The sequence below is a fragment of the Entelurus aequoreus genome, linkage group LG11 (genome assembly GCF_033978785.1).
Source record: "Entelurus aequoreus isolate RoL-2023_Sb linkage group LG11, RoL_Eaeq_v1.1, whole genome shotgun sequence".
NCBI classification, from domain to species: domain Eukaryota; kingdom Metazoa; phylum Chordata; class Actinopteri; order Syngnathiformes; family Syngnathidae; genus Entelurus; species Entelurus aequoreus.
In genome coordinates this window covers 16,241,697-16,267,053 of record NC_084741.1, presented here as the reverse complement: position 1 = coordinate 16,267,053, position 25,357 = coordinate 16,241,697, and the positions used below count along the sequence as shown (strand labels likewise).

At 37.9% G+C, this 25,357-nt stretch overlaps 19 non-coding genes across 19 annotated transcripts; 9 read left to right on the top strand and 10 right to left on the bottom strand.

Moving 5' to 3' along the window:
- Positions 1-2,503: 2,503 nt before the first annotated feature.
- Positions 2,504-2,575, bottom strand: trnaq-uug (transfer RNA glutamine (anticodon UUG)). Its single transcript has one exon. It is a non-coding gene; the product is annotated as a tRNA-Gln (tRNA).
- A 183-nt stretch (positions 2,576-2,758) lies between these two features.
- trnap-cgg (transfer RNA proline (anticodon CGG)) lies at positions 2,759-2,830 on the top strand. Its single transcript has one exon. It is a non-coding gene; the product is annotated as a tRNA-Pro (tRNA).
- A 454-nt stretch (positions 2,831-3,284) lies between these two features.
- Positions 3,285-3,356, top strand: trnaq-cug (transfer RNA glutamine (anticodon CUG)). The gene has a single exon. It is a non-coding gene; the product is annotated as a tRNA-Gln (tRNA).
- A 445-nt stretch (positions 3,357-3,801) lies between these two features.
- Positions 3,802-3,873, top strand: trnap-agg (transfer RNA proline (anticodon AGG)). Its single transcript has one exon. It is a non-coding gene; the product is annotated as a tRNA-Pro (tRNA).
- A 493-nt stretch (positions 3,874-4,366) lies between these two features.
- Positions 4,367-4,438, bottom strand: trnaq-cug (transfer RNA glutamine (anticodon CUG)). The gene has a single exon. It is a non-coding gene; the product is annotated as a tRNA-Gln (tRNA).
- Positions 4,439-9,575: 5,137 nt separating this feature from the next.
- Positions 9,576-9,647, bottom strand: trnaq-uug (transfer RNA glutamine (anticodon UUG)). The gene has a single exon. It is a non-coding gene; the product is annotated as a tRNA-Gln (tRNA).
- A 2,749-nt stretch (positions 9,648-12,396) lies between these two features.
- Positions 12,397-12,468, bottom strand: trnaq-cug (transfer RNA glutamine (anticodon CUG)). The gene has a single exon. It is a non-coding gene; the product is annotated as a tRNA-Gln (tRNA).
- Positions 12,469-14,135: 1,667 nt separating this feature from the next.
- On the bottom strand, positions 14,136-14,207 carry trnaq-uug (transfer RNA glutamine (anticodon UUG)). Its single transcript has one exon. It is a non-coding gene; the product is annotated as a tRNA-Gln (tRNA).
- Positions 14,208-14,690: 483 nt separating this feature from the next.
- On the bottom strand, positions 14,691-14,762 carry trnaq-cug (transfer RNA glutamine (anticodon CUG)). The gene has a single exon. It is a non-coding gene; the product is annotated as a tRNA-Gln (tRNA).
- Positions 14,763-15,154: 392 nt separating this feature from the next.
- trnaq-uug (transfer RNA glutamine (anticodon UUG)) lies at positions 15,155-15,226 on the bottom strand. The gene has a single exon. It is a non-coding gene; the product is annotated as a tRNA-Gln (tRNA).
- A 765-nt stretch (positions 15,227-15,991) lies between these two features.
- trnaq-cug (transfer RNA glutamine (anticodon CUG)) lies at positions 15,992-16,063 on the top strand. The gene has a single exon. It is a non-coding gene; the product is annotated as a tRNA-Gln (tRNA).
- Positions 16,064-18,881: 2,818 nt separating this feature from the next.
- On the bottom strand, positions 18,882-18,953 carry trnaq-uug (transfer RNA glutamine (anticodon UUG)). The gene has a single exon. It is a non-coding gene; the product is annotated as a tRNA-Gln (tRNA).
- Positions 18,954-19,137: 184 nt separating this feature from the next.
- On the top strand, positions 19,138-19,209 carry trnap-cgg (transfer RNA proline (anticodon CGG)). The gene has a single exon. It is a non-coding gene; the product is annotated as a tRNA-Pro (tRNA).
- A 454-nt stretch (positions 19,210-19,663) lies between these two features.
- On the top strand, positions 19,664-19,735 carry trnaq-cug (transfer RNA glutamine (anticodon CUG)). The gene has a single exon. It is a non-coding gene; the product is annotated as a tRNA-Gln (tRNA).
- A 446-nt stretch (positions 19,736-20,181) lies between these two features.
- Positions 20,182-20,253, top strand: trnap-agg (transfer RNA proline (anticodon AGG)). Its single transcript has one exon. It is a non-coding gene; the product is annotated as a tRNA-Pro (tRNA).
- Positions 20,254-22,196: 1,943 nt separating this feature from the next.
- trnaq-uug (transfer RNA glutamine (anticodon UUG)) lies at positions 22,197-22,268 on the bottom strand. The gene has a single exon. It is a non-coding gene; the product is annotated as a tRNA-Gln (tRNA).
- A 1,594-nt stretch (positions 22,269-23,862) lies between these two features.
- trnaq-cug (transfer RNA glutamine (anticodon CUG)) lies at positions 23,863-23,934 on the top strand. Its single transcript has one exon. It is a non-coding gene; the product is annotated as a tRNA-Gln (tRNA).
- Positions 23,935-24,606: 672 nt separating this feature from the next.
- Positions 24,607-24,678, bottom strand: trnaq-uug (transfer RNA glutamine (anticodon UUG)). The gene has a single exon. It is a non-coding gene; the product is annotated as a tRNA-Gln (tRNA).
- A 183-nt stretch (positions 24,679-24,861) lies between these two features.
- Positions 24,862-24,933, top strand: trnap-cgg (transfer RNA proline (anticodon CGG)). The gene has a single exon. It is a non-coding gene; the product is annotated as a tRNA-Pro (tRNA).
- Positions 24,934-25,357: the final 424 nt, after the last annotated feature.

Here is a 25,357-nt window from a genome sequence, read left to right as displayed (position 1 = left end):
GTTACCAGCTCTAGCAAAGTAAGATTTCCAATGTATGCCAAACTGTCTGTTTAACTGTGCATAAGACAATAAAAAATCTTGAATCTTGAATCAGTCCTAGAACAAACTGTGGTCATAAATTTAGGTACAACTGTTATTGATCCCTTGAGTGGTTAATTTTTTGAAAACATTGTTAAAATCAAGTCTAAAGTCACAAATGTAACGACAACTGTGTGTACGAGGAAGAAAGTTATGATTAAAAGTTGGACTTAAATACATGAGGACTTGTCCGGGAATTGAACCCGGGACCTCTCGCACCCGAAGCGAGAATCATACGACGACCAGGGGTGGGCAATTAATTTTTACCAGGGGCCGTATGAGCAACCCGAGCACTGCTGGAGGGCCACACCGACAATATTTCAATTAAATTTTGCTTCAATTATTTTTGATATACCGTAAGATAAAAAATAATAATATTTTCATTTAACCTAACTTATCTTTATACAAAAGCAGGTGGCTTTTGATGGTTTTATTTTTAACACTTTCTTACACAACACTTCCTGATGTATAATACCATGCAAAAATGTCAATTTCTGTCACTTTTATCCTGCATCCTCTTTGTTGTGAACGTAGCACGCCTGTAAGGTGATTGGCGAAGAAGGAGGAAGCGTTGCTGTTGCGTAAATGAGGAGTGAGGATGGACGTGCGTGTGGAAAGAACGAGATAAGTTGAGCTGTGTTAGTATAGCTGGCTCAATAAAAGTTTAAAAAGAGCGTCAGACTTGGTGTGCACTTCTTCTGGACGCTACAATTGATGTCAGAAGTGGGATGAAATGCCTCCAAGTTCGCCTTGCCATCAAACCTGGGAGTCTTCATTGAGGGCGGAATTCCCCCATGGCAAGCAGCGTGAGCTGCACCTGTAGACGCTGCCTCTCTCCTTCCTCTCTCTCTCTCTCTCTCTCTCTCTCTCTCTCTCTCTCTCTCTCTCTCTCTCTCTCTCTCTCTCTCTCGGCGAGGTCCTCACGTGGCACGTACCTCTCGATGACGTAGCAGGCTGCGCACACAATTAAGCAGCGCAGTATGCGCACATTTTTACTTCTGCCACCAATTGTAGCGTCCAGAAGAAGTGCACACCAAGTCTGACGCTCTTTTTAAACTTTTATTGAGCAAGCTATACTAACACAGCTCGACTTATCTCGTTCCTTCCACACGCACGTCTATCCTCACTCCTCATTTACGCAACTCAAGAAGACAACATCAACGTCAGCAGGTGGTTACACTATATTCTTTAAACACAGCAACATGTGTACCACAAATTAAGCACACGGCTTTACCTTTACTTGGCAGTCCATGTCTTGTTCAAAACACGCCATTCGTCATCACCTTTTCTTTTTTTAGCGTCTCGGGGATAACCGGACGGACCGCCCATAAATAACACTTTTCAAAATAAAAGCAGCACCGTTGTATTGCACGCACGACATAGATACTTTTTTAAATTTATTTTGTAATTTATGATTGGCCTCACACGGGCCGGACAGGGACGTACAAAGGGCCGGATGCGGCCCGTGGGCCGCAGAATGCCCAGGTCTGGACTAGACCAACAAGCCCTGCATACATGTTTGCCCAACTGATCTCATGAAATGTGAAATTAGGGGACACAATCTGAAATTTTGTGGTAAACTTTTAACCAACATTTTAATTTACTACTATTTTCATGAAAAAATGTCAAACAAAATCTGTTATATCCAATCAAGTACTCTTTACTGCAGGATACTTTGGGTTATTATACAGGTTCCATGGTGTAATGGTTAGCACTCTGGACTCTGAATCCAGTAATCCAAGTTCAAATCTTGGTGGAACCTTCTTGTAACATTAGAGTGATTAGTGTTCAGTATGACCTCCGTTTGATTAGTGGTTACATAAAGAATGCAAATAAATTACATTTCTGTAAAAAATAGTTTCTTGTCCGTTTTCAGATTGTGTCTCTTATATGTTTATAAGTCATGTTTTTAGTCACAACTTTTTCAGTTTTACACACAATTGTCTTTATATGTGTGATTTTAAACTCGATGTTAAACTTTTCCCTTAATATTCCATACATCACACACTCAAGAGATCAATAAAGATCTCTGAAATAAATACAGTTGTGTCTCAATTTACGAGCTCTATTTGTTCTAGAACTGAGGTCGTAAACCCTCAGTTTATTTATGCATGAAAATGGTAGTCAATCAAAATATGTGGTAAAAGCACAATTTCAAAAAGTGTCGTCTATTAAAATATTGTATTTTTTAAAGATGTTTGCCACATTATTTTACAGAACTTGTTGGTCTAGTCGTATGATTCTCACTTCGGGTGCTATATTCAATCAAATATTTCCCTCGTACACACAGTTGTCGTTACATTTGTGACTTTAGACTTGATTTTGAACATTTTTTCAGACATTACACATTTAAGGGATCCATAAAAATCCATCAAACTAATTACAGTGGTATTACTGAACAATTTGCCACTTCAATAGTCCAAGTTGGTTCCACCAAGACTTGAACTTGGATCACTGGATTCAAAGTCCAGAGTGCTAACCATTACACCATGGAACCTGTATATAACTCCAAATGATCCTGCAGTAAAGAGTACTTGATTGGATATAACAGATTTTGTTTGACATTTTTTCATGAAAATGGTAGTAAATTAAAATGTTGGTTAAAAGTTTACCACAAAATTTCACATCGTGTCCCCTAATTTCACATTTCATGAGATTAGTTGGGCAAAGTTGAGTGCAGGGCTTTTTGGTCTAGTCGTATGATTCTCGCTTCGGGTGCGAGAGGTCCCGGGTTCAATTCCCGGACAAGCCCTCATGTTTATAAGTATTTTTAATCATAACTTTCTTCCTCGTACACACAACAGTTGTTGTTACATTTGTGACTTTAGACTTGATTTTAACAATGTTTTCAAACAACAACCACTCAAGGGATCAATAACAGTGTTACCTAAATGTATGACCACAGTTTGTTCTAGGACTGAGCTGGTAACCCTTAGTTCATCTATGTATGAAAATGTCAGTGAAACTAAATATGTGTTAAAAGTGCAATAAAGTAACCACAATTTAAATTCAGTCCCCTATTAAAATGTCAGATCGCATGAGTTTTGTTGGAAAGGGTGAGAGACGCCCTGTGTTGAAATCCTGGACAAACGCCGAAGTCTTTAAGTCCTGTTTTCAGCACACACTCAAGGGATCAATGACAATCTATCAAATCAAATCAAGTACTGTGTACTGTAGGATCACATTGTTTTACAAGAACATTTACAGGTTCCATGGTGTAATGGTTAGCACTCTGGACTCTGAATCCAGTGATCCAAGTTCAAGTCTTGGTGGAACCTTCTTGTAACATTAGAGTGATTAGTGTTCAGTATGACCTCCATTTGAATATTTTCACATGCAAAAAGGAGTGAGTCTAAGTTTGGCTTAGAAGTAAAATGTTGTAGTCCAGTTCCAAATAGTGATCCTTATATGTTATAAGTCCTGTTTTTAGTCACAAACTTTCCCTCGACACACAAGTTGTCTTTATATTTGTGACTTTAAACTTTTACATCAATATTCCATACAGCACACACTCAAGAGATCAATAAAAACCTCTGAAATAAATACAGTTGTGTCTCAACTTACGAGCTCTATTTGTTCTAGGACTGAGGTCGTAAACCCTCAGTTTATTTATGCATGAAAATGGTAGTCAATCAAAATATGTGGTAAAAGTGCAGTTTCAGATTGTGTCCCCTATTAAAAGATTAAAACATTTTAAAAATATGTTTGCCATCACGTCTTTAAGGCTTGTTGGTCTAGTCGTATGATTCTCGCTTAGGGTGCGAGAGGTCCCGGGTTCAATTCCCGGACAAGCCCTTATGTTTGTAAGTCCTATTTTTAGTCACAACTTGTCTTTCTTGTACACACAATTGTTGTTACATTCGTGACTTATCAAATACAGGGTTACCTAAATGTATGACCACAGTTTGTTCTAGGACTGAGCTGGTAACCCTTAGTTCATCTATGTATGAAAATGTCAGTGAATCTAAATATGTGTTAAAAGTGCAATAAGGTAATCAAGTTTCAGATTGTGTCCCCTATTAAAACCTCACATTTCATAAGATTGGTTGGTAAGTCTTGTTCCAGGACTTCTTAGTCTCGTCGTATCCTTCTTGCTGAGGGTGTGAGAGATGGTCTGGGTTCAAATTCTGTACAAGCTTTTATGTCTGTCAGTCATTACTTTTTACCTTTTACACACATAATAATATTTATTTCTACTTTTGACAGTGAACTTCATTTTAAACTTGCTTATCTTTTTTTGTGAAGGCATACAGTAAAGGGATCAATAAAACACTCCGATACTGCAAGCTGGTTCCACCAAGACTTGAACTTGGATCACTGGATTCAGAGTCCAGAGTGCTAACCATTACACCATGGAACCTGTATATACACAGGTAAAATAACGTCATCCAACAGTAAACAGTATTGATGGAATTTGATCGATGGTCATTGACACCTTGAGTGTAACTTGTCAGGAAAATGGAGGGAGACGTTTAAATCAAGTCTAAAGTAAAAAAAAGACAAGACTTGTGACTGTGTGTACGAGGGGAAAAGTCATGACTGAAAACAGGAATTATAATTTTAACACAAGGACTTGTCCAAGACCAACAAACCCTGCAACATGATTACCCAACAAATCTCAAATAAAATGTGAGATTTTGATAATCTTGAAACCAAAATTTAAATTCACTACCATCTTCATGCACAAAAGAAATACGGGTTTACAAGATCAGTCCTAGAACAAATAGAGCTCGTAAATTAAGAAACAACTGTATTTGATTTTGTAGATTTTCATTGATCCCTTGATTATGTGCCCTCTGGAAAAGTGAAATAAAAGTTGGACGAGCACTTGTGTTTATAATTCTTGTTTTCAGTCATGACTAAGGCTGCAGCTAACGATTATTTTTCTATCGATTAATCTATAGATTATTTTTTCGATTAATCGGTTAATCTATAGATTATTTTTTCGATTAATCTATAGATTATTTTTCCTTTTACCGATTATTTTTTTATTCAAAATGAAGATAAAAAAATAAATGTAGGCCCGTTTTTTCAAAAGGCATGGCTTTTATTTACAAAAAAAAAGAAGTATGGCCACTCAGTCAACATTGACAACAACATGACTAAATATTCTGTAACAATGTAAACATTTAAAACTTTTAACATTTAACAAAATTAAAAGTAGCTTATTTGCTTTTTAATGTGCAAATATAAAAGTCAACATCCAGTGCAAATCTTAATATTCTGCAATAGTATAAGCATTTCAAAAGTAAGTTGCTTATTTTGCTTTAAAATGTGCAAAACTAAAGATAAACATCCAATACAAAAAAGTGTAAAACGAAATATTCTGTAACAACAGTGTAAACATTTCAACAAAAGTGAAAGTATTGCTTATTTGCTAAAATGTGCAAAAATAAAGATAAACATCCAATACAAAAAAGTGCCAAACTAAATATTCTGGAGCACTGTAAACATTAAGTATTGCTTTTAAAATGTGCAAAAAAAACATCCAGTCCAACACAGTACACAATAACCAATTCTACTCATTCCAGTGAGTGACTAACAGTTGTAATGAAGAAAGGTTAGCATGTCTACATGCTTTGCTTCTTTTCTTGTTTACAATATTCCCAGCAGCTGAAAATAGGCGCTCAGAAGGGGTCGATGTGGCTGGAACTGAGAGCTAATTAGCCTTCACCTCAAGCCAGGATTGCGAGTGAGCTGAGCTACAGTTTAAGTTTCTAGAAGGTCAACGGGCTCATAGTGATGTTACTAGTAGTTGACTGGGAGGTGTTTATTATTTGGGGAGAGTCCGCTGCCTGATGCTCACCTGCTAAACACCTATCTGCTCCACGCTGAAGCGCTGACTACATGCGCTCTGAATACGCACTGCTGATTGGCTGATAATGCTTTGTGTGTACCAATCAGATGGTTGTGTGGGTGGGACAATGCTGCGTGTGTACCAATCAGATGGTTGTATGGGTGGGACAATGCTGCGTGTGTACCAATCAGATGGTTGTGTGGGTGGGACAATGCTGCGTGCTGAGACAGAGGCAGACGGAGCAAAGCAGCTTGTTAAGACTTTAGCTTTAGCTTAGAACTCGTTCGGTACACCCCCGTACCGAACCGAAAGCCCCGTACCGAAACGGTTCAATACAAAACACGTACCGTTACACCCCTAGCAGATACAAATGACACATTCATGTTGTTGTGTAATGATGACAACGTATGCTCGCGCGGACGATTGACTAGTTGATGGTTTTCTTTTCAAATGTTCGTTCATAGCCGTTGTGCTGCTATGATAGGCCATTTCCGCTCGACAAAGTGTGCATACAACAACATTATTAGGCCGTTTATTGAAATACTCCCACACTTTTGACCACTATTGGCATACTTTTTCCCCCCTCGCTCGCACCGCTCGCATCGTCTTCTTTGATCGTCTGCTTTGCGCTTCGCCATGACGGTAGTGTGACGTCATTATGCGACGCGTCGACGCACAAAAACGGCGTCGACGTATTTACGTAACCGATGACGTCGACTACGTCGACGCGTCGTTTCAGCCTTAGTCATGACTTTTCCCCTCGTACACACAGTCACAAGTCTTGTCTTTTTTTACTTTAGACTTGATTTAAACGTTTCCCTCCATTTTCCTGACAACTCAAGGTGTAAATGAGATGTAATCAAATTTCATCAATACTGTTTACTGTTGGATCACTTTCTTTTATCTGTGTATATACAGGTTCCATGGTGTAATGTTTAGCACTCTGGACTCTGAATCCAGTGATCCAAGTTCAAGTCTTGGTGGAACCTTCTTGCAGTAACTTGATAGATTCGTAGTGACTGAAAACAGGACTTAAAGACTTCAGCATTTGTCCAGGATTGCAACACAGGGCGTCTCTCACCTTGCGTGACAATCCTATGACGAGAACAAAAAGCCTTACCAACAAATTTCATGAAATGTGAGATTTTAATAGGGGACACAATCTGAAACTCGGTTACCTTATTGCACTTTTAACACATATTTAGTTTCACTGACATTTTCATACATGGATGAACTAAGGGTTACCAGCTCTAGCAAAGTAAGATTTTCAATGTACGCCAAACTGTCTGTTTAACTGTGCATATGAAAATAAAAAATCTTGAATCTTGAATCTTGAATCAGTCCTAGAATAAACTGTGGTCATAAATTTAGGCACCACTGTTATTGATCCCTTGAGTGGTTAATTTTTGGAAACATTGTTAAAATCAAGTCTAAAGTCACAAATGTAACGACAACTGTGTGTACGAAGAAGAAAGTTATGATTAAAAGTTGGACTTAAATACATGAGGGCTTGTCAGGGAATTGAACCCGGGACCTCTAGCACCCGAAGCGAGAATCATACGACTAGACCAGGGGTGGGCAATTAATTTTTACCGGGGGCCGCATGAGCAACCCGAGCACTGCTGGAGGGCCACACAGACAATATTTCAATTCAATTTTGCTTCAATTATTTTTGATATACCGTAAGATAAAAAATAATAATATTTTCATTCAACCTAACTTATCTTTATACAAAAGCAGATGGCTTTTGATGGTTTTATTTTTAACACTTTCTTACACAACACTTCCTGATGTATAATACCATGCAAAAATGTCAATTTCTGTCACTTTTATCCTGCATCCTCTTTGTTGTGAACGTAGCACGCCTGTAAGGTGATTGGCGAAGAAGGAGGAAGCGTTGCTGTTGCGGAAATGAGGAGTGAGGATAGACGTGCGTGTGGAAAGAACGAGATAAGTTGAGCTGTGTTAGTATAGCTGGCTCAATAAAAGTTTAAAAAGAGCGTCAGACTTGGTGTGCACTTCTTCTGGACGCTACAATTGATGTCAGAAGTGGGATGAAATGCCTCCCAGTTCGCCTTGCCATCAAACCTGGGAGTCTTCATTGAGGGCGGAATTCCCCCATGGCAAGCAGCGTGAGCTGCACCTGTAGACACTGCCTCTCTCCTTCCTCTCTCTCTCTCTCTCTCTCTCTCTCTCTCTCTCTCTCTCTCTCTCTCTGTCTCTCTCTCTCTCTCTCTCTCCTCACGTGGCACGTACCTCTCGATGACGTAGCAGGCTGCGCACACAATTAAGCAGCGCAGTATGCGCAAAGTTTTACTTCTGCCACCAATTGTAGCGTCCAGAAGAAGTGCACACCAAGTCTGACGCTCTTTTTAAACTTTTATTGAGCAAGCTATACTAACACAGCTCAACTTATCTCGTTCCTTCCACACGCACGTCTATCCTCACTCCTCATTTACGCAACTCAAGAAGACAACATCAACGTCAGCAGGTGGTTACACTATATTCTTTAAACACAGCAACATGTGTAACACAAATTAAGCACACGGCTTTACCTTTACTTGGCAGTCCATGTCTTGTTGAAAACACGCCATTCGTCATCACCTTTTCTTTTTTTTTAGCGTCTCGGGGATAACCGGACGGACCGCCCATAAATAACACTTTTCAAAATAAAAGCAGCACAGTTGTATTGCACGCACGACATAAGATACTTTTTTAAATGTATTTTGTAATTTATGATTGGCCTCACGCATCCGGCCCGTGGGCCGGAGAATGCCCAGGTCTGGACTAGACCAACAAGCCCTGCATACATGTTTGCCCAACTAATCTCATGAAATGTGAAATTAGGGGACACAATCTGAAATTTTGTGGTAAACTTTTAACCAACATTTTAATTTACTACTATTTTCATGAAAAAATGTCAAACAAAATCTGTTATATCCAATCAAGTACTCTTTACTGCAGGATACTTTGGGTTTTTATACAGGTTCCATGGTGTAATGGTTAGCACTCTGGACTCTTAATCCAAGTTCAAGTCTTGGTGGAACCTTCTTGTAACATTAGAGTGATTAGTGTTCAGTATGACCTCCGTTTTATTAGTGAATACATGAAGAATGCAAATAAATTACATTTCTGTAAAAAATTGTTTTTGTCCATTTTCAGATTGTGTCCCTTATATGTTTATAAGTCATGTTTTTAGTCACAACTTTTTCAGTTTTACACACAGTTGTCTTTATATGTGTGATTTTAAACTTGATTTTAAACTTTTCCATACATCACACACTCAAGAGATCAATAAAGATCTCTGAAATAAATACAGTTGTGTCTCAACTTACGAGCTCTATTTGTTCTAGGACTGAGGTCGTAAACCCTCAGTTTATTTATGCATGCAAATGGTAGTCAATCAAAATATGTGGTAAAAGCACAATTTCAAAAAGTGTCGTCTATTAAAATATTTTATTTTTTAAAGATGTTTGCCACATTATTTTACAGGGCTTGTTGGTCTAGTCGTATGATTCTCACTTCGGGTGCTATATTCAATCAAATATTTCCCTCGTACACACAGTTGTCGTTACATTTGTGACTTTAGACTTGATTTTGAACATTTTTTCAGACATTACACATTTAAGGGATCCATAAAAATCCATCAAACTAATTACAGTGGTATTACTGAACAATTTGCCACTTCAATAGTCCAAGTTGGTTCCACCAAGACTTGAACTTGGATCACTGGATTCAAAGTCCAGAGTGCTAACCATTACACCATGGAACCTGTATATAATCCAAATGATCCTGCAGTAAACAGTACTTGATTGGCTATAACAGATTTTGTTTGACATTTTTACATGAAAATGGTAGTAAATTAAAATGTTGGTTAAAAGTTTACCACAAAATTTCACATCGTGTCCCCTAATTTCACATTTCATGAGATTAGTTGGGCAAAGTTGAGTGCAGGGCTTGTTGATCTAGTCGTATGATTCTCGCTGCGGGTGTGAGAGGCCCCCGGTTCAATTCCTGGGACAAGCCCTCATGTTTATAATTATTTTCAATCATAACTTTCTTCCTCGTACACACAACAGTTGTTGTTACATTTGTGACTTTAGACTTGATTTTAACAATGTTTTCATACAACAACCACTCAAGGGATCAATAACAGTGGTACCTAAATGTATGACCACAGTTTGTTCTAGGACTGAGCTGGTAACTCTTAGTTCATCTATGTTTGAAAATGTCAGTGAATCTAAATATGTGTTAAAAGTACAATAAAGTAACCAAAATTTAAATTCAGTCCCCTATTAAAATGTCAGATCGCATGAGTTTTGTTGGTAAGGCTTTTTGTTCTTGTCATAGGATTCTCACGCAGGGTGAGAGACGCCCTGTGTTGAAATCCTGGACAAACGCCGAAGTCTTTAAGTCCTGTTTTCAGCACACACTCAAGGTGTAAATGGCAATCTATCAAATCAAATCAAGTACTGTGTACTGTAGGATCACATTGTTTTACATGTACATATACAGGTTCCATGGTGTAATGGTTAGCACTCTGGACTCTGAATCCAGTGATCCAAGTTCAAGTCTTCAATCAATCAATCAATCAATCAATGTTTACTTATATAGCCCTAAATCACAAGTGTCTCAAAGGGCTGTACAAGCCACAACGACATATTCGGTACAGAGCCCACATACGGGCAAGGAAAAACTCACCCCAGTGGGACGTCGGTGAATGACTATGAGAAACCTTGGAGAGGACCGCATATGTGGGTAACCCCCCCCCCCTCTAGGGGAGACCGAAAGCAATGGATGTCGAGTGGGTCTGACATAACATTGTGAAAGTCCAGTCCACAGTGGATCCAACACATCAGCGGGAGTCCAGTCCACAGCGGGGCCAACAGGAAACCATCCCGAGCGGAGACGGGTCAGCAGCGCAGAGATGTCCCCAACCGATGCACAGGCTAGTGGTCCACCCGGGGTCCCGACTCTGGACAGCCAGCACTTCATCCATGGCCACCGGACCTATGCAACTCCCCCTCGCAAGGGACAGGGGAGAAGAGGAGAGAAGAAAAGAAACGGCAGATCAACTGGTCTAAAAAAGGGGGTCTATTTAAAGGCTAGATTATACAAATGAGTTTTAAGATGGGACTTAAATGCTTCTACTGAGGTAGCATCTCTAACTGTTACTGGGAGGGCATTCCAGAGTACTGGAGCCCGAATAGAAAACGCTCTATAGCCCGCAGACTTTTTTTTGGCTCTGGGAATCACTAATAAGCCGGAGTTCTTTGAACGCAGATTTCTTGCCGGGACATATGGTACAATACAATCGGCGAGATAGGCTGGAGCTAAACCGTGTAGTATTTTATACGTAAGTAGTAAAACCTTAAAGTCGCATCTTAAGTGCACAGGAAGCCAGTGCAGGTGAGCCAGTATAGGCGTAATATGATCAAACTTTCTTGTTTTTGTCAAAAGCCTTGCAGCCGCATTTTGTACCAACTGTAATCTTTTAATGCTAGACATAGCAAGTCTTGGTGGAACCTTCTTGTAACATTAGAGTGATTAATGTTCAGTAAGACCTCCATTTTAATATTTTCACATGCAAAAAGGAGTGAGTCTAAATTTGGCTTAAAAGTACAATGTTGTATTCCAGTTTCAAATAGTGATCCTTATATGTTTATAAGTCCTGTTTTTAGTCACACAAGTTGTCTTTATATTTGTGACTTTAAACTTTTACATAAATTTTCCATACATCACACACTCAAGAGATCAATAAAAACCTCTGAAATAAATACAGTTGTGTCTCAACTTACAAGCTCTATTTGTTCTAGGACTGAGGTCGTAAACCCTCAGTTTATTTATGCATGAAAATGGTAGTCAATCAAAATATGTGTTAAAAGTGCAGTTTTAGACTGTCCCCTATTAAAAGAATAAAACATTTTAAAAATATGTTTGCCATCACGTCTATAAGGCTTGTTGGTTTAGTCTTATGATTCTCGCTTAGGGTGCGAGAGGTCCCGGGTTCAATTCCCGGACAAGCCCTTATTTTTGTAAGACCTATTTTTAGTCACAACTTGTCTTTCTTGTACACACAATTGTTGTTACATTCGTGACTTATCAAATACAGTGTTACCTAAATGTATAACCACAGTTTGTTCTAGGACTGAGCTGGCAACCCTTAGTTCATCTATGTATGAAAATGTCAGTGAATCTAAATATGTGTTAAAAGTGCAATAAGGTAATCAAGTTTCAGATTGTGTCCCCTATTAAAATCTCACTTTTCATAAGATTTGTTGGTAAGTCTTTTTCCAGGACTTCTTAGTCTCGTCGTACCCTTCTTGCTGAGGGTGTGAGAGATGGTCTGAGTTCAAATTCTGTACAAGCTTTTATGTCTTTCAGTCATTACTTTTTACCTTGTACACACATAATAATATTTATTTCTACTTTTGACAGTGAACTTCATTTTAAACTTGATTATCCTTTTTTTGTGAAGGCATACAGTAAAGGGATCAATAAAACACTCCAATACTGCAAGCTGGTTCCACCAAGACTTGAACTTGGATCACTGGATTCAGAGTCCAGAGTGCTAACCATTACACCATGGAACCTGTATATACACAGGTAAAATAACGTCATCCAACAGTAAACAGTATTGATGGAATTTGATGGATTGTCATTGACACCTTGAGTGTAAGTTGTCAGGAAAATGGAGGGAGACGTTTAAATCAAGTCTAAAGTAAAAAAAGACAAGACTTGTGACTGTGTGTACGAGGGGAAAAGTCATGACTGAAAACAGGAATTATAATTTTAACACAAGGACTTGTCCAAGACCAACAAACCCTGCAACATGATTACCCAACAAATCTCAAATAAAATGTGAGATTTTGATAATCTTGAAACCAAAATTTAAATTCACTACCATCTTCATGCACAAAAGAAATAAGGGTTTACAAGATCAGTCCTAGAACAAATAGAGCTCGTAAATTAAGAAACAACTGTATTTGATTTTGTAGATTTTCATTGATCCCTTGATTATGTTTCCTCTGGAAAAGTCAAATAAAAGTTCAAAACCAAGTCTAAAGTCACAAATGTAACAACAAGTGTGTGTACGAGGGACAGATCCATGATTGAAAACAGGATTTATGAACATATAGGGGACACAATCTGACACTGGGTTAAAATTATGCACTTTTAACCCAAATTTTAATTCACTGCCTTTTTCATGCATGAATTAATCAAAGGGCATTCAATATCTTGGTTAAAAGTGTAACAACATTTCAGATTGTGTCTCCTATTAAAATCTCACATTTTATGAGATTCGTTGGGTAATCATGTTGCAGGGTTTGTTGAACTTGGACGAGCACTTGTGTTTATAATCCCTGTTTTCAGTCATGACTTTTCCCCTCGTACACACAGTCACAAGTCTTGTCTTTTTTTACTTTACACTTGATTTAAACGTTTGCCTCCATTTTCCTGACAACTTACACTCAAGGTGTCAATGAAAATCTATCAAATTTCATCAATACTGTTTACTGTTGGGTCACTTTCTTTTACCTGTGTATATACAGGTTCCATGGTGTAATGGTTAGTACTCTGAATCCAGTGATCCAAGTTCAAGTCTTGGTAGAACCTTCTTGTAACATTAGAGTGATTAGTGTTCAGTATGACCTCCATTTGATTAGTAATTACATGAAAAATGCAAATTTCTGTGAAAAATAGTTTATTGTCCATTTTCAGATTTTTGTCCCTTATATGTTTATGAGTCCTGTTTTTAGTCACAACATTTTCCCTCAGACACACAGTTGTCTTTATATGTGTGATTTTAAACTTTTCCCTTAATATTCCATACATCACACACTCAAGAGATCAATAAAGATCTCTGAAATAAATACAGTTGTGTCTCAACTTACGAGCTCTATTTGTTCTAGGACTGAGGTCGTAAACCCTCAGTTTATTTATGCATGAAAATGGTAGTCAATCAAAATATGTGGTAAAAGCACAATTTCAAAAAGTGTCGTCGATTAAAATATTTTATTTTTTAAAGATGTTTGCCACATTATTTTACAGGACTTGTTGGTCTAGTCGTATGATTCTCACTTCGGGTGCTATATTCAATCAAATATTTCCCTCGTACACACAGCTGTTGTTACATTTGTGACTTTAGACTTGATTTTGAACATTTTTTCAGACATCACACATTTAAGGGATCCATAAAAATCTATCAAAGTAATTACAGTGGTATTACTGAACAATTTGCCTCTTCACTACTGCAAGTTGGTTCCACCAAGACTTGAACTTGGATCACTGGATTCAAAGTCCAGAGTGCTAACCATTACACCATGGAACCTGTATATAACTCCAAATGATCCTGCAGTAAACAACACTAAAGGGATCAATGACAATCTATCAAATCAAATCAAGTACTGTGTACTGTAGGATCACATTGTTTTACATGTACATTTACAGGTTCCATGGTGTAATGGTTAGCACTCTGGACTCTGAATCCAGTGATCCAAGTTCAAGTCTAGGTGGAACCATCTTGTAACATTAGCGTATTTAGTATAACCTCCATTTGAAAGTTTTTTGCAAGAAAAAATTAGTGCATCTTAATTTTTTCTAAAAGTACAGTAGGTCAGTTTCAAATTGTGCTCCTTTTATGTTTTTTTGTCACAAATTGTTTCTTCGTACACAAAATTGTCTTTACATTTGTGATTTTAGAATTGATTTTGACCATTTTTTCAGACATCACACACTCAAGGGATCTATACAAATCTACTAAATCAATTACAGCGGTATTACTGAATAATGTGTTACTTAAATTACTGTACGTTGGTTCCACCAAGACTTGAACTTGGATCACTGGATTCAGAGTCCAGAGTGCTAACCATTACACCATGGAACCTGTATATACACAGGTAAAAAAAAAAGTGATCCAACAGTAAACAGTATTACTGTTATTTAATGGATTTCACCTTGAGTGTAAGTTGTCAGGCAAATGGAGGGAAACGTTTAAATAAAGTCTAAAGTAAAAAAAAAACAAGACTTTGTTTTTCAGGGTTTTTTGGTCTAATAGTGTCATTCTCACATTGTGTGTGAGGTACTCTGGATTCAATTCCCGGACAAGCTCTTATGTTTACAAGTCCTTTTTTTCAATAATAACTTTTTCCCTCGTACACACAGTTGTTGTTACATTTGTGACTTTTGACTTGATTATGATCATTTTCTATTGACATCACTCACTCATGGGATCCATAAAAATGTACCAAAGTACGTAACAATTTGCTTACTGTCGGCTGGTTCCACCAAGACTTGAACTTGTATCTCTGGATTCAAAGTCCAGAGTGCTAACCATTACACCATGGAACCTGCAAAAAACAGCTTATAATTTTAACACAAGGACTTGTCCAAGACCAACAAACCCTGCACCAGGATTGCTGAACAAATGTTTAATAGGGGACACAATCTTTAAACTAAAATTTAAATTCACTACCATCTTCATGCACAAATGAAATAAGGGTTTACAAGATCAGTCCTAGAACAAATAGACCTCCTAAATTAAGAAACAACTGTATTTGATTTTGTAGATTTTTATTGATCCCTTGATTATGTGCCCTCTGGAAAAGTGAAATAAAAGTTCAAAACCAAGTCTAAAGTCACAAAAGTAACAACAAGTGTGTGTACGAGGGACAGATCCATGATTGGAAACAGGACTTATGAACATATAGGGGACACAATCTGAAACTGGGTTACAATGATGCACTTTTATCCCAAATTTAGATTCACTGCCTTTTTCATGCATGAATTAATCAAAGGGCTTTCAAAATGTTGGTTAAAAGTGTAACACAATTTCAGATTGTTTATCCTATTAAAATCTCACATTTTATGAGATTTGTTGGGTAATCATGTTGCAGGGTTTGTTGAACTTGGACGAGCACTTGTGTTTATAATTCCTGTTTTCAGTCATGACTTTTCCCCTCGTACACACAGTCACAAGTCTTGTCTTTTTTACTTTAGACTTGATTTAAACGTTTCCCTCCATTTTCCTGACAACTCAAGGTGTAAATGAGATGTAATCAAATTTCATCAATACTGTTTACTGTTGGATCACTTTCTTTTATCTGTACATTTACAGGTTCCATGGTGTAATGGTTAGCACTCTGGACTCTGAATCCAGTGATCCAAGTTCAAGTCTTGGTGGAACCTTCCTGCAGTAACTTAATAGATTCGTAGTGACTGAAAACAGGACTTAAAGACTTCAGCGTTTGTCCAGGATTGCAACACAGGGCGTCTCTCACCTTGCGTGAGAATCCTATGACGAGAACATAAAGCCTTTCCAACAAATTTCATGAAATGTGAGATTTTAATAGGGGACACAATCTAAAACCGTGTTACCTTATTGCACTTTTAACACATATTTAGTTTCACTGACATTTTCATACATAGATGAACTAAGGGTTACCAGCTCTAGCAAAGTAAGATTTCCAATGTACGCCAAACTGTCTGTTTAACTGTGCATAGGACAATAAAACATCTTGAATCTTGAATCAGTCCTAGAACAAACTGTGGTCATAAATTTAGGTACCACTGCTATTGATTCCTTGAGTGGTTAATTTTTGAAAACATTGTTAAAATCAAGTCTAAAGTCACAAATGTAACGACAACTGTGTGTACGAGGAAGAAAGTTATGATTAAAAATTGGACTTAAATACATGAGGGCTTGTCAGGGAATTCTCGCACCTGAAGCGAGAATTATACGACTAGACCAGGGGTGGGCAATTAATTTTTACCGGGGGCCGCATGAGCAACCCGAGCACTGCTGGAGGGCCACACCGACAATATTTCAATTCAATTTTGCTTCAATTATTTTTGATATACCGTAAGATAAAAAATAATAATATTTTCATTCAACCTAACTTATCTTTATACAAAAGCAGATGGCTTTTGATGGTTTTATTTTTAACACTTTCTTACACAACACTTCCTGATGTATAATACCATGCAAAAATGTCAATTTCTGTCACTTTTATCCTGCATCCTCTTTGTTGTGAACGTAGCCCGCCTGTAAGGTGATTGGCGAAGAAGGAGGAAGCGTTGCTGTTGCGGAAATGAGGAGTGAGGATAGACGTGCGTGTGGAAAGAACGAGATAAGTTGAGCTGTGTTAGTATAGCTGGCTCAATAAAAGTTTAAAAAGAGCGTCAGACTTGGTGTGCACTTCTTCTGGACGCTACAATTGATGTCAGAAGTGGGATGAAATGCCTCCCAGTTCGCCTTGCCATCAAACCTGGGAGTCTTCATTGAGGGCGGAATTCTCCCATGGCAAGCAGCGGGAGCTGCACCTGTAGACACTGCCTCTCTCTCTCTCTCTCTCTCTCTCTCTCTCTCTCTCTCTCTCTCTCTCTCTCTCTCACGTGGCACGTACCTCTCGATGACGTAGCAGGCTGCGCACACAATTAAGCAGCGCAGTATGCGCACATTTTTACTTCTGCCACCAATTGTAGCGTCCAGAAGAAGTGCACACCAAGTCTGACGCTCTTTTCAAACTTTTATTGAGCAAGCTATACTAACACAGCTCAACTTATCTCGTTCCTTCCACACGCACGTCTATCCTCACTCCTCATTTACGCAACTCAAGAAGACAACATCAACGTCAGCAGGTGGTTACACTATATTCTTTAAACACAGCAACATGTGTACCACAAATTAAGCACACGGCTTTACCTTTACTTGGCAGTCCATGTCTTGTTGAAAACACGCCATTCGTCATCACCTTTTCTTTTTTTAGCGTCTCGGGGATAACCGGACGGACCGCCCATAAATAACACTTTTCAAAATAAAAGCAGCACAGTTGTTTTGCACGCACGACATAGATGTTTTTTTTTAATTTATTTTGTAATTTGTGATTGCCGCTGCGCGCACGAGCATACGTCCACACGGAAGTCATACAAATAACGCTTTTCAAAACAAAAGCAGCACCGTTGTATTGCACACTCGAGATAGATACTTTTTTAAATGTATTTTGTAATTTATGATTGGCCTCACGCGGGCCGGACAGGGACGTACAAAGGGCCGGAGAATGCCCAGGTCTGGACTAGACCAACAAGCCCTGCATACATGTTTGCCCAACTAGTCTCATGAAATGTGAAATTAGGGGACACAATCTGAAATTTTGTGGTACACTTTTAACCAACATTTTAATTTACTACTATTTTCATGAAAAAATGTCAAACAAAATCTGTTATATCCAATCAAGTACTCTTTACTGCAGGATACTTTGGGTTATTATACAGGTTCCATGGTGTAATGGTTAGCACTCTGGACTCTGAATCCAGTAATCCAAGTTCAAATCTTGGTGGAACCTTCTTGTAACATTAGAGTAATTAGTGTTCAGCATGACCTCCATTTGATTAGTGAATACATGAAGAATGCAAATAAATTACATTTCTGTAAAAAATTGTTTTTGTCCATTTTCAGATTGTGTCCCTTATATGTTTATGAGTCATGTTTTTAGTCACAACTTTTTCAGTTTTACACACAGCTGTCTTTATATGTGTGATTTTAAACTTGATTTTAAACTTTTCCCTTAATATTCCATACATCACAAACTCAAGAGATCAATAAAGATCTCTGAAATAAATACAGTTGTGTCTCAATTTACAAGCTCTATTTATTCTAGGACTGAGGTCGTAAACCCTCAGTTTATTTATGCATGAAAATGGTAGTCAATCAAAATATGTGGTAAAAGCACAATTTCAAAAAGTGTCGTCTATTAAAATATTGTATTTTTTAAAGATGTTTGCCACATTATTTTACAGGACTTGTTGGTCTAGTCGTATGATTCTCACTTCGGGTGCTATATTCAATCAAATATTTCCCTCGTACACACAGCTGTCGTTACATTTGTGACTTTAGACTTGATTTTGAACATTTTTTCAGACATTACACATTTAAGGGATCCATAAAAATCCATCAAACTAATTACAGTGGTATTACTGAACAATTTGCCACTTCAACAGTCCAAGTCGGTTCCACCAAGACTTGAACTTGTATCACTGGATTCAAAGTCCAGAGTGCTAACCATTACACCATGGAACCTGTATATAACTCCAAATGATCCTGCAGTAAAGAGTACTTGATTGGATATAACAGATTTTGTTTGACATTTTTTCATGAAAATGGTAGTAAATTAAAATGTTGGTTAAAAGTTTACCACAAAATTTCACATTGTTTTCCCCTAATTTCACATTTCATGAGATTAGTTGGGCAAAGTTGAGTGCAGGGCTTGTTGGTCTAGTCGTATGATTCTCGCTTCGGGTGCGAGAGGTCCCGGGTTCAATTCCCGGACAAGCCCTCATGTTTATAAGTATTTTTAATCATAACTTTCTTCCTCTTACACACAACAGTTGTTGTTACATTTCTGACTTTAGACTTGATTTTAACAATGTTTTCAAACAACAACCACTCAAGGGATCAATAACAGTGGTGCCTAAATGTATGACCACAGTTTGTTCTAGGACTGAGCTGGTAACCCTTAGTTCATCTATGTATGAAAATGTCAGTGAAACTAAATATGTGTTAAAAGTGCAATAAAGTAACCACAATTTAAATTCAGTCCCCTATTAAAATGTCAGATCGCATGAGTTTTGTTGGAAAGGGTGAGAGACGCCCTGTGTTGAAATCCTGGACAAACGCCGAAGTCTTTAAGTCCTGTTTTCAGCACACACTCAAGGGATCAATGACAATCTATCAAATCAAATCAAGTACTGTGTACTGTAGGATCACATTGTTTTACATGTACATTTACAGGTTCCATGGTGTAATGGTTAGCACTCTGGACTCTGAATCCAGTGATCCAAGTTCAAGTCTTGGTGGAACCTTCTTGTAACATTAGAGTGATTAGTGTTCAGTATGACCTCCATTTGAATATTTTCACATGCAAAAAGGAGTAAGTCTAAGTTTGGCTTAGAAGTAAAATGTTGTAGTCCAGTTCCAAATAGTGATCCTTATATGTTTATAAGTCCTGTTTTTAGTCACAAACTTTCCCTCGACACACAAGTTGTCTTTATATTTGTGACTTTAAACTTTTACATCAATATTCCATACAGCACACACTTAAGAGATCAATAAAAACCTCTGAAATAAATACAGTTGTGTCTCAACTTACGAGCTCTATTTGTTCTAGGACTGAGGTCGTAAACCCTCAGTTTATTTATGTATGAAAATGGTAGTCAATCAAAATATGTGTTAAAAGTGCAGTTTCAGATTGTGTCCCCTATTAAAAGATTAAAACATTTTAAAAATATGTTTGCCATCACGTCTTTAAGGCTTGTTGGTCTAGTCGTATGATTCTCGCTTAGGGTGCGAGAGGTCCCGGGTTCAATTCCCGGACAAGCCCTTATGTTTGTAAGACCTATTTTTAGTCACAACTTGTCTTTCTTGTACACACAATTGTTGTTACATTCGTGACTTATCAAATACAGTGTTACCTAAATGTATGACCACAGTTTGTTCTAGGACTGAGCTGGTAACCCTTAGTTCATCTATGTATGAAAATGTCAGTGAATCTGAATATGTGTTAAAAGTGCAATAAGGTAACCAAGATTTAAATTCAGTCCCCTATTAAAATGTCAGATTGCATGAGTTTTGTTGGAAAGGCTTTTTGTTCTCGTCATAGGATTCTCGCACAAGGTGAGAGACGCCCTGTGTTGAAATCCTGGACAAACGCCGAAGTATTTAAGTCCGGTTTTCAGTCACTACTTTTTACCTCGTACACACATCCATTTTTTACTCTTAACTTGATTTTAAACTTTTATCTCCTTTATTTTGACAGCACACACTCAAGGGATCAATGACAATCTATCAAATCAAATCAAGTACTGGGGTGGAAAACTGACTATTACCTGCAGGGCAAACATTAGCTAACCAGAAGGCAATAACAATGTAAACAAAAAACACCTGCTTAAAAGATTTAATACAAATGTCCCTGAGGAATGTAAGGTGGGAGTACTGTAATTACCTAACGTTACATTATTATTTTCCATAACAATTTAGCCCCCTCCACAATATTAACCCGACGTTAAAACAGAACTAGCTATTTATTGATTAGCAATTGCCGAATCATGTAACATTAGCTTAATGCTAAAAAGCCAGGTTACTATCACATTCTGTAACAGACAAATAATTTCATGTAGGCTAACGTTACTCGTATACCTGCTACCTCTGTCTTTTTCTCGTTTCTCCTCCTCTTCTTTTCTATTTTTTCTTCCCTGGGCACCTGAGTCATGATACGGGAAGGGAGGGGGCGCACCGTGCGGGGGGAGGAGGTTGTGGGCGTAATGTTGTAACAAATAATATTTCTATTAAATAGGCTTTACTTTGCATTTTAATTAACGTGGGATTATTTTTTGCATTTAGAAATAATAGTACCAACTTTTTTTTTTTTTCTCCAACATTTGTGGCACTGGCGTGGCGCCCCCTGATGGACGGCGCCCTTAGCATTTGCCTATACGGCCTATGCCACGGGCCGGCCCTGCAAAAAGCCGTTCACTATCACTGAAGAGCTGATACTTCCAGCCGAGACGATACTGGATAAAAACGCAGCCGAGAAAATAAAGAATGTGCCTTTATCAAATGACTCTGTTTGCCGGAGAGTAGATCAAATGGGAAAAGACATTGTTGAGGAAGTTGTTGGAAAACTTAGCGACTCATTTTCCCTCCAGCTGGATGAATCCACAGATATCAGTGGAAATGCGCAAGTTGTAGGTTTTGTCAGATACATCGATACTGACGATATTTATGAGCACATACTTTTTTGTAAAACATTAGAGGGGAGAACAACAGGAGAGGACATTTTTGGCAATCCCCAAAGAGGGCACTTTACTGTAAGTTGATGATTACTTCTGTGTAGAAATCTTTATTTATAATTGAATCACTTGTTTATTTTACAAAAAGTTTTTAGTTATTTTTGTATTTTTTTCCAAGTAGTTCAAGAAAGACCACTACAAATGAGCAATATTTTGCACTGTTTACAATTTAATAAATCAGAAACTGATGACATAGTGCTGTATTTTACTTCTTTATCTCTTTTTTTCCAACCAAAAATGCTTTGCTCTGATTAGGGGGTACTTGAATTAAAAAAATGTTCACAGGGGGTACATCACTGAAAAAAGGTTGAGAACCACTGCTATATTCAATCAAATATTTCCCTCGTACACACAGTTGTTACATTTGTGACTTTAGACTTGATTTTAAAAATTTTTTCAGACATTACACATTTAAGGGATCCACAAGTAATTACAGTGGTATTACTGAACAATTTGCCACTTAAATAGTGCAGGTTGGTTCCACCAAGACTTGAACTTGAATCACTGGATTCAAAGTCCAGAGTGCTAACCATTACACCATGGAACCTGTATAGAAATCCAAATGATCCTGCAGTAAAGAGTACTTGATTGGATTTAACATTGTTTGACATTTTTTAATGAAAATGGAAGTAAATTAAAATGTTGGTTAAAAGTTTACCACAACATTTCAGATCGTGTCCCCTAATTTCACATTTCATGATATTAGTTGGGCAAAGTTACATGCAGGGCTTGTTGGTCTAGTCGTATGATTCTCGCTTCGGGTGCGAGAGGTCCCGGGTTTAATTCCCAGACAAGCCCTTACGTATTTAAGTCCAATTTTTAATCATAACTTTCTTCCTCGTACACACAATGTTTTCAATCATCACACACTCAAGGGATCAATAACAGTGTTACCTAAATGTATGACCACAGTTTGTTCTAGGACTGAGCTGGTAACCCTTAGTTCATACATGTATGAAAATGTCAGTGAAACTAAATATGTGTTAAAAGTGCAATAAGGTAACCAATATTTAAATTCAGTCCCCTATTAACACTCAAGGGATCAATGACAATCTATCAATTCCCAATACCCAACTCTCTTGTTTGAGTCACACATTAAGAGTGTTACTAAAACGGCCTTCTTTCATCTCCGTAACATTATTCATGCGTTCGTTACGTCTCGTCTCGATTACTGTAACGTATTATTTTCGGGTCTCCCTATGTCTAGCATTAAATGATTACAGTTGGTACAAAATGCGGCTGCTAGACTTTTGACAAGAACAAGAAAGTTTGATCATATTACGCCTATACTGTATATATCTTTATATACATATATACCTTTATATACGCCTATACTGACTCACCTGCACTGGCTTCCTGTGCACTTAAGATGAGACTTTAAGGTTTTACTACGTACGTATAAAATACTACACGGTCAAGCTCCAACCTATCTTGCTGATTGTATTGTACCATATGTCCCGACAAGAAATCTGCGTTCAAAGAAGTCCGGGTTATTAGTGATTCCAAGAGCCCAAAAAAAGTCTGCGGGCTATAGAGTGTTTTCTATTGGGGCTCCAGTACTCTGGAATGCCCTCCCGGTAAAAGTTAGAGATGCTACCTCAGTAGAAGCATTTAAGTCCCATCTTAAAACTCATTTGTATACTCTAACCTTTAAATAGACCCCCCTTTTTTAGACCAGTTGATCTGCCGTTTTCTTTTCTCCTCTGCCCCCTCGCTGGGTTATTCCAGTTCCGGTGACCATCGATGAGGTGCTGGCTGTCCAGAGTTGAGACCCGGGGTGGACCGCACGCCTGTGCATCGGTTGGGGACATCTCTGCGCTACTGACCTGTCTCCGCTCGGGATGGTCTCCTGCTGGCCCCACTACGGACTGGACTCTCACTGTTATGTTAGATCCAATAGGGACTGTACTCAGAGGGGGGGTTACCCACATATGCGATCCTCCCCACGGTTTCTCATAGTCATTCACATCGACGTCCCTTGTGTGGGCTCTGTGCCGAGGATGTCGTTGTGGCTTGTGCAGCCCTTTGAGACTTTTGTGATTCAGGGCTGTATAAATAAACATTGATTGATTGATTGATTGATCAATTCAAATCAAGTACTGTGTACTGTAGGATCACATTGTTTTACATGTACATTTACAGGTTCCATGGTGTAATGGTTAGCACTCTGGACTCTGAATCCAGTGATCCAAGTTCAAGTCTTGGTGGAACCGTCTTTTAACATTACAGTGATTCATGTTCAATATGACTGCCTTTTAAATTATTTTTTGCATGAAAAAGGAAGTGAATCTAAATTTGACTCAAAAGTACAATGTTGTCGCCCATTTTCAAATTGTACTCTTATATGTTTATAAGTCTTGTTTTTAGTCACAACTTTTTCCCTCGTACACACAGTTGTCTTTACATTTGTGACTTTAAACTTGATTTTAAACTTTTACCTACATTTTCCATACATCACACACTCAAGAGATTAAAAAAAACCTCTGAAATAAATACAGTTGTGTCTCAACTTACAAGCTCTATTTGTTCTAGGACTGAAGTCGTAAACCCTCAGTTTAGTTATGCATGAAAATGGTAGTCAATCAAAATATGTGTTAAAAGCACAATTTCAAATAGTGTCGTCAATTAAAATATGTTATTTTTTTAAAGAAAAAATTTTTGCCACATTATTTTACAGGACTTGTTGGTCTAGTCGTATGATTCTCACTTCGGGTGCTATATTCAATCAAATATTTCCCTCGTACACACAGTTGTTGTTACATTTGTGACTTTAGACTTGATTTTAAACATTTTTTCAGATGTCACACATTTAAGAGATCCATAAAAATCCATCAAAGTAATTACAGTTGTAATACTGAACAATTTGCCTCTTCAATAGTGCAAGTTGGTTGCACCAAGACTTGAACTTGGATCACTGGATTCAAAGTCCAGAGTGCTAACCATTACACCATGGAACCAGTAAAATTATACAAATGATCCTGTAGTAAAAAGTATTTGCTTGGATATAACAGATTTTGTTTGATATTTTTTCATGAAAATGGTAGTAAATTAAAATGTTGGTTAAAAGTTTAACACAAAATTTCAGATCGTGTCCCCTAATTTCACATTTCATGAGATTAGATGGGCAAAGCTCATGGCAGGGCTTGTTGGTCTAGTCGTATGATTCTCGCTTCGGGTGCGAGAGGTCCCGGGTTCAATTCCCGGACAAGCCCTCATGTATTTAAGTCCAATTTTTAATCATAACTTTCTTCCTCGTACGCACAATGTTTTCAAACAACAACCACTCAAGGGATCAAACACAGTGGTACCTAAATGTATGACCACAGTTTGTTCTAGGACTGAGCTGGTAACCCTTAGTTCATCTATGTATGAAAATGTCAGTGAATATAAATATGTGTTAAAAGTGCAATAGGATAACTAAGTTTCAGATTATGTCCTCCACTGAAACCTCACGTGTCATGAGATTTGTTAATAAGTCTTGTTCCAGGACTTCTTGGTCAGGGTGTGAGAGATGGCCTGGGTTCAAATCTTGGACAAGCTCTTTTGTGTTTGAGTCCTGTTTTCAGTCATTGCTTTTCCCTCGTACACAATTGTCATTACATTTGTGACTTTAGATTTGATTGTGACCATTTTTTT